Source organism: Tiliqua scincoides, chromosome 1 (assembly GCF_035046505.1).
Source record: "Tiliqua scincoides isolate rTilSci1 chromosome 1, rTilSci1.hap2, whole genome shotgun sequence".
Lineage (NCBI taxonomy): Eukaryota > Metazoa > Chordata > Lepidosauria > Squamata > Scincidae > Tiliqua > Tiliqua scincoides.
This window is the reverse complement of record NC_089821.1, coordinates 128,967,133-128,976,187: the sequence shown is the minus strand read 5'-3', so window position 1 is coordinate 128,976,187 and position 9,055 is coordinate 128,967,133.

Genomic DNA, 9,055 nt, shown 5'->3' with positions numbered 1-9,055 from the left:
AGTGAACTGAGACTCAGCAGGTAAAACAAGAAGTTTATTAAAAGACTGCAGAATATTAAAGCAATGCAGAAAAGATGTAAGGATAAAAAACAAGGTACTGGTAATCCAAAAAAAAAAAAAAAAGTGGGGAAAGGTAAAGCTGGCAAAAATGTTAAAAGGCAAGCATCATATAAAACAAAAGCTGATACAGCTTTGCTGGATACCTTCCTTTTCCTAGCTACTCATGCTGTTTGAGGTTCCTGTTCCTTGTCCCCACTCTTACCAAGACCAGTGAGCAGTGGTCCTGTGGATTTGGATTTGGCAGTGGATTGGCAGTGGTCCAGTGAGCAGTGGAGCATCAGATACTCCTAATGTCAGACCTGGACAAATGAACCAAAGCGGGAGCATGATCCTGCTTTTTATAACTTGTGGGCATTAATCCTGCTTCATCTCTGGGATTGGATCCTGGTTATCTCCCAAACTGCTTTCCCACTCCTAGAATTCAGGTGGGCCTCACAGTCCAAAGTGCTGCCTCAAAGCCAGGTTCTTTGTTTACTGGTCAGGCCAATCGCAACAAAGGGTCCTGATCTGGAAGACTCAGCAGTCTCAGAGGCTGGTCCTGGGGGGGCAAAGCAGTAAGTTTCTTCAGGCGCCTTGACACCCTTGTAAAGCAGCCCCTCCTCCTCAGCTTCCAAGTCAGTTGCAGCTGTGAAAGCAAAGCTGAGGCATCTCTTCTTCTTTGCTCTCACCTTCCCAAGCAGCTTGGAAGCTGAGGGGGAGACACCGCTTTACACAGGCATCAAGGCACCTGAAGAAACTTACTGCTTTGCCTCTCTCCAGGAATGCCTGTGAGCTGTGAGCAGTCTCTTTGGGATGCTGAGATGTCAAAGAAACCAAACCTCCAAGGTCCAAAACATGTGAAAAACTGGGAGGAAATAGCAAAAACTCAGGGATCTCAGCATGTATAAGTTTCCAGAGGAAAAATGAAAATGAATTGGATTTGGTATTGTTAAAATGATGTTAAAATGCCTGGATGTTAAAATGATTACTCTTCCATTAACTATGCCTAGTGACAAGATGACTCATCCACTGAACTAAAGTTTTCTACACATAATGTTGTAAACGTTGTCGTTCATTTTCTTAGCTAGTACAAGACACAAAGTCTGACAAACTGAAATAAACTCTATCAGGTTATCTTATTGTTGTGCAGCCTAAAACACTGCAGTAATTTGGAGTTTGGACCAACCTTCCTTTTTACCCAAGGAAAACAATTTAAAAAAAAAATTCATTAATGCCTAGTGATAAAAAATAAAAACTTTTCAGAAGTACTAAGAACAAGTTTCACTATCTGACGCAGAGTCATAACAAAAGATACGAACCACTTCTTCATCTGCAGCGCCACAGTAAATGGACCCAGTGGTTCACAATGAAAATTAACATGCAGATTTAAAAGGATGTGGTCTAATGTCTTTCATAGCTATAAGACTTGAATAATCTCTTCCTGCCAATAAATGTTTTGTTTTTATGAACTACCTTTTACTTACGCCTAATCAGAGTTAATATCCTATCACTTAATGAATACATTATAGATGCCCCTCTTTTAAGGTGACTATATTATTTGAAGTCAAAATCAGGAGGTGTTTTTTTGTTGCTGGCATTTGAAATGCATTGCAAAAATGCACAACATTTTACTTTATGTATGAGTTCCTTTACATACTATTTAGCTTTCTGGGGTAGGGGAGCATATCTCTAATGACTTTGGCATTAGCAGCACAGCATTTCGCTAAGCTAAAAGTGTTGTTCATCAGTGTTGTCTACTGGTTAAAGTACTGTGTTGACATTCAGGCTCTGCTAGAGATTCCCTCATTTCCATTTGATTTGGGCATTTCCAGCTTGAGAAAAAGACAATCAAGGGTGCATGATTGAGATTTATATAATTATTACAGATGTGGGGAGGGTGGATAGACATAAGTTTTTCTCCTTTGGCAATAGTCAATGCAATGAATGAATGGGAGGAGATTCAGGAAGGACAAAAGGAGGTAATTTTTCACACTATGCACAATTTATCTGTGGAATTCTACAAGAGGTGATGATGGCCACAAGCTTGGATGGCTTTAAAGGGGATTGGACAACATGATGGAGGACAGGTCTAGCAATAGCTACTAGTTATGATGTGCTCCTTCCAGATTCAGTGACAATATGCCTTGAGTTGCAGAAAAGCAATGGCAGGAAAGAAGTTTGCCTTTTTCTCCTGTTTGGATCTTAAAATATAACATGAGTTAATTCAACAAGTGGGCCATTGCAGATAACAGGATGCTGGACTAGATGGGTGCTTGGCCTGATGCAACAGGGCTCTTCTTATGTACTTAATAGCATAATTTTATGCATGTCTATGCAGAAGTAAACCCTGAGTTCAATACGATTTTCTTCCAGGTATGTGTTACAGAATCGCAGCCTAGGTTGACTCAGCACCAGATCTTCATAAATTAAAACTGTGTGTTATGGTCAAGCATCTATTTATTTTCTTTCCTGTTAGGAGTAGAGGACAATCATACCATCAGATTGTCCATCTGACAATCTATCTGACAATCCACCCATCTGACAAATATTTTATATTTCATGTAAAATATCAGGATCTCTTGACTGCACAGTTATATGGAACCATATGCTGAAATCCTGAAATCCTGAAGTACATGCCACTTCTGCTCTTACTATTTAAAGACATTGCTCACTAAAATCTCAAGATGAAAGCAGATATCATCATTTCCTGAGAAACCTGTTAGGAAACATGTACCTCTGATGTGAACTTCAATATGGGCAAATAATTTCAAGATACTGAAGATATTGCAGTCCTATGAGGAGTCCCACTGAGTAAAGGGGAGCTTACTTCCAAGCAAGTGTGTATAGGATATCACATTAAGGTATTTATCCTTAAAATTGTCAGAAACACCAGCAGGTTCGCCATCTTTTTTTTCTGCTGGAGTCCTATACTAGGATGGGTTCCAACTGAATATTTTCATATAGTGATGCATTGATGGGAAAATTTTTACCTGCTGAATGATTGCCTGTTATGCCATTATTAAAAGCAGAGGAGGTCTACTACAAAGAGCATGGGAATGTTATCCATACTTTGCCGTGGTCTAGAGAGATACCATTTAGGGAGGGCAGGGCATTGTCCTAATCCCACATTTCAGACCTTGCGATATTCTTAGGACTGCACCAAAATGAGGGAACCTTTTAATGAGCCAGTTGATCAGCTGTGATCCTCCATTTTGGAACTTACTTGGGGTAACATCCAAAGAGAGGTAAAACTGTTCTCCTCCTCTGCAAACAAAATCAACCTCTCCTCTGAACCAGACAGTAAGAGGGTAAGATGTAGCTCTGCAGCAGAAAGGAGGCAAACTGCAGTGATCCTTGGAGATCACTTGCCAAGAGCCACCTGTTGCTCAGGCTTCTTATATTGCCAGGAGTTGCTTCCCTTAATGAAGCAAACCACAAAACAATGAGGAACCCAGTAGCATCCCTCCCATTTGCTTAACAAGTGCTTTTCCTAAGAGAAGGAAAGGAGTGCACCAAACTTTTTTTTTTCTCCCTTGGGTGGAGAGTTAGGGAGAAAACCTAACTTTCACCAAAGCGTCAAAATAAGGTATAAAAACTAACATTTTTTTTTAACCTTGAATGTATCCCCCCAAAATGCCTTTGAACGTCACTATGTATCTTGTGCTCTCCCTCCCCCCATTAAAATCTGAAATGGTATCCCTGTTCATACTGGGGTGAATAGTTCTAAACTGGAGTAAAATGTCTCTAGATCACAGCCATAGAAACTCTCCATGGGATACATGTAATAAGTGAATAATATTGATAACCAACTTTTCAAATAGCTCTGCTGTTGTTGGCTGTGAAACCATGGTCTGTAGCCCTAGTGATGCTCCATATCTGCAGGGGCTTCTCCATTCTATAAAAGGGAAGCATACTGTGTGCTTTGAGAAATTCCTCAAAAAGGAAAAAGTCCATGCTGTGATTGAAGAAACAAGCAACCAAGTGTCCTGTAGCACTTGAAAGACCAACCAATTTATTTCAGCTTCAGCTTTCATGGACCTCAGTCCACTTCATTAGATGCATAAATTGTTGCCCTTTGTGCTAGTCTGGAAAGATAAAAAGGTGTACACTTTTTGACAGTGATTCTATCTTTCTGTCTCTTTCTATAAATTAAGCACATATGCTTCCAAACTATCTAAGTTTTTAATGAAAATAGTGGTTTATAGTAATGGAAAACAATTACTGCCATGTCTAGCATCCTCTTAAAAATTAATAGGACAGGTCCGGCTGCAAATATTCAAGAGGCTCATTATTTTCTTTATAGGGTTTTTTATTGATACTGCTGCATATAAACATAAAAGAGAATACGTTATAAGAAATGTGTAATGTAGAGGAAAAGAGGGCATAATGCACAAATTAAGACTGATGTCGCTTTACAATGTCCAGTGCAGAGAAACAACTACAGCAACTCTGATCATGCAGGTCAAGGACAAAGTGGAACTTTCTTCTTTCTGAAGGACCACCTGCTCCCCATAGAATCTGGCCTGTGAAGTACCCCTATATGCAGAGATTAGGCATGTGGTAACTAAAAATTGGACCTTTGGTGCTGGTGACTTGGTCATGGAATATAAAATCTTCTAGCACCTATTCTGCTTACTGATAGGTCAGGATAATATTATTTTCTGAAGCTTTTAATATATGGCTATTTTTTTAAACTCCTGCCAGTGGTGGTGCAATCCAAACTGCTGCCCAATGCTGCCTCAGATCCATGACTGCTGCCTCTGCTTTATTTTTTTTAAGCCTATTTTTAAGCCTTTTTTTAAAGCTTTTTTTAAGTGTGCCTTTTGTGTTTTCCTCAAATGCAGAAGCGTGGGCCTTGCAGTTTTATTTGAAGTACTGCATGACTGAAGGAACCCCTGCAGCAGTAAAAAGTGGATTATGTGGCTCGTACCCACCATAGGCTGAAGGGAGAAAGCAGGAGACTTGAGTGCAGGACACTTCAAATCTGCTGGCCTCTCACCTCCCTGTGGTCTGCCACTGATGCCACCTGTATCAACTCACCTCATGGATGGGCCACATCGGACTCCTATCACTGCTGCTTACTGTAATTTTATTGTTAGAATTCTGAACTATTGTTCAGGGCAGGAGGTCTGGTCTAGAGGGTAGAGCCTCCATTTGCCTGAAGATAACATCCACAAGGTCACCAGTTTGAGGCCACTGGCACTGTGTGACCTTGGAGCAGCTGACAAGCTGAGCCGAGTTATTCCATCTGCTCAGAGCGTGGGAGGATGGAGGCCAGAATGTGAAACCAGATCAAGAAAGAAACATCTGAATGTTGTGGCTCTTGAAAGATAGAACCTTCTTTCAATTGTAAAAATCCCTACGGGGATTTAAATAGCCTGCCTATGTAAACTGCCTTGAATAAAGTCTTGAATAAAGACCAAGAAAGGCAGTACATAAATACCTGTATTATTATTATTATTATTATTATTATTATTATTATTATTATTATTATTATTATTATTATTATTAAGTACACTACTCTGCATATTTACTCAGAAGTGTCCCACTGTCTTTAGTAGGACTTACTTCTAGGTAAATGTGCATAGTATTGCAGCCTTCATGTTACTGGCACTGTTTTCTAATTTTACTGATTGTTGGCCACCTTGGAAGTTTAACTTTAACTTTTCCCATGGGAAAAATGGGATATAAATACTTTATCATTGGAATAAATTAGGGGTGGGCAAACTTTCAACTTTAGGGATCCTGGACCTTTAACAATTGCATAGAAGCGGGAATTTCAGCAGGGGCAGCTTGTCATCTCACATTCTGCACCTGCTGAAATTCTCTCTCCTACACAATTGTTAAAGGTCCAGGAACCCTAAAGTTGAAACTATGCCCACCCCTGGAATAAATAAAACAAAGAAATACATTGTGCACAATATACAACCTACTCACTATGTAGCAATCCCAGCGGCTTTTGACAAGGTTTGTTGGAGTGCAGCCACAGTTAGTTACATAATGTGCTGCACTGTTGCAAATATCATGGCTTAGGAACCCGCCATCTTTTCATTTTGGTTTGGAGACTGAAGAAAAATAAGACAGTTTGCTAAAGATCAAAAATGCCCTTGTAATCATAAATTACTGCCACAGGTCTGGTATCCCTATTTTCAGTATGATCACATGCCAATCCAGAGCATGTCCCCTCAAATAAAAGTTTTGGAGGGAGCTAAGGGGCAGGCTTTAGAGCCCTGTCAAGCAACTGTGATAAAGACTAAGACTTTCATGGCCAACATTCATAAAATTATTCCTAAAATTATTTGAGCTAACAGGCTGTGGTTGAAAAAAACTATTTTTACGTGATGTTTCGCCTACTACTATGGTAGGCATTTTCAGAGGCTAAAGCATACACCAGATAGCCTTCCAAACTAAAAAATCGTTTTATTTGATCATGGCCTATTAACCCCAAATAATTTTAAACAACTGTCAATGAGCTGTCAGCTGTTATACAGGCATGCCCTCTTATCTGTGGAGTGTTCCATTCTGGAACTGGGAGTTCCGTTCCATACCTGAAACTGTGGATATGGGTGAACGCCCATCCCTGCAGTCTGGGGGCTGCCCCCACCTTCTGGAGGTGAGGACTGTCTGAGCAGAGCAGAGGCTGGGGACATCTGTCCCCTGCTGGGGTCAGACTGAACTGTATAGCTCAAATCACATGACTTCCAGTGTCACAGAGGAAACCAGAAATGAGGTTTTTAATGGATATAAAGCATTGGGAGGCCCAGGGAAGCCCTCCAGGGATCACCTCCATGCAATTAGAACTGCAGGATTTTGTATGTATGGCAAATAATTACTTTTACTGGATTGCATTTTAGAACCAGTTACCTCTTCTCTCTTAGATTTCCCATAGACTTAAACACATCGATATTATAATTTTTGTGGTTAAGACTTTCCAGCATATAGCCCAATCCTATCCACACTTTCCTGAGAATAAGCCCATTGACTGCAATGGGACTTATTTCTGAGTAGACATGCTTAGGATTGGTCTCATAGTATTCCACAGTGACCACAGATTTTCTCCTCAAAATTACCATCCCATTTCTGAATATCTCTGAATGTTTTAAATGTGCCAGTTTTTTGTTTTTGTTTTTTCAAATTTTGCTTTCCAAATTTTAAATGGAACATTTTAAATGCCCAACTCAAATGTACATTTTGAATGTTTTAAATTTAACAACATTTGAATTCAAATGCCTGCTGGTTTCCTTTAAGCTTCCCTTACTCTGGGAGTAAGCCCCACTGAACACAGTGGAACTTACTTATGAGTAGATATGCCTAGGATTGCACGCTTCCTACCCAATCCTGTCTGGGCTTTGCGCTGCTGGAATTTGTGCCACATATGGAACTCTATACCACAAAATATGGTGATGGTCATTTGCTGTAATAGAAGATCAGAAGATCATCAGGTGGATGATGTGGTGTTGACAGCGATTCCATGTTTTGACAGCTGTTTGACAGCTCTGGGAAGGGCAGGGCTGGCTTCACAGCTGTAATCAATCAAGGCCAATGGAAACTCTGATGGACACCTGAGCTTCATTTGACCTTGATGGGACTTTGAATGGACATGGACTGAAGAGATGGCTCACCTGAGCCTAATTTGGACTTAACAAGGTAGCTCGCAGTTGAGCTGCATTTTGGATAATAGGACATCCAAGGATAAAAGCTTCAGAAGGAGATAGAGCTACCTGATCCAGAGGGAACTAGGCCAAAGGCTACCCTGACCCAGAGGGAGATGCTACCTGACCCAGACCTACAGGAGAAGGGGACTGCTAGGATTCTGCTGGAGGACACAGAAGAGAGGACTGCCAGGACCCTGCTGGAGGAAACACTCTGCTGGCCAGGAGGGACTCTGCTGCAGAAGACTGGGCTGGGAAGACTGGACAGTGCTTTGGAGACTGGATTGGACTGGACTTGGACTGGAGGCTTTGGACCTTTACCTACTAAGTTGTGGAGTTCTGGGGAGGGGAAAGCCTCTGGACAAGAGAAATTGTTGGGAGTGTGTTTGTAGCAATAAATTCTTGTTAATTGCTCAACTGATAAGGAGTTCTGTTCATTTTTTTTGCACACCACAGCTGTTGATCCTAGTGATAAACAGGGTGTTAGCCAAAAAGAAGGGTTGGAATATTTGGATGGGACATTTGCTTAGGTGCCTTAAAAAGGGGACTGGACAAATTCATGTAGGTCTATAAATGGTTACTATTTGTGATATGCCTATAAGCTGCAGTATGCCTCTGGGGACCAGTTGCAGGGGAACAATGGCAGGAGAAGCCTCCTGGGGGGGTCCTTGTTAGGACTAAAAAGCATAACTACTGGATCAATAAAATAAAAACTGTGCTCATGGCCACATAGTGAAGTCATGACTGAGGAAGATGAAGACCTATTTCCCAAGTCAACTGGCTTTCTGGTTTTTAGATGGAAGAACTGAGCCTGAAGGTGGATGTGGCTCCATTCTGGAGTCTGTTTCGACTGCCAATTCTCAGCAGGAGGATGCGTGAATAACAAAGGTTGTGTCGGAACATGTGCAGAGTGCCTTTCCTTAGGACTCCCTCACACCTATGATTGGGATGCAGGCTTTGTGGTCAGAGAAGGTGGCCACCTTTGTTTTTCCCCAGACCATTTCTGCCTAATGCTGCATATATGAAACAGGGACCAAAGGTGTGCACCTGTGGGCGGGGCAAAAATGGGTTAAATATGGAGTTAGGCCTTGCCAGTAATTCAAGAGCAAGGGGATTTCAACTCAGTTGAAGACCAACATGATTTTCCGTGCAATAGATGGGTATTAGTTAATGGTTCATTTTTCCTGCCAGAATTTATTTTAGAGGAACAGGGTTACAAATAAGAAATGCCACTGCCTGTCTTGGAAATCCTGCAGGGAAAGGGGTGTCTGGGGCATACAGGAAAACAAACCAGAAACTCCAAAGTGCTGGCCTGTCTGTCTGCCTGTGTCTCTTTATTACTTTCTGTCTCTGTCTGTGTGTCC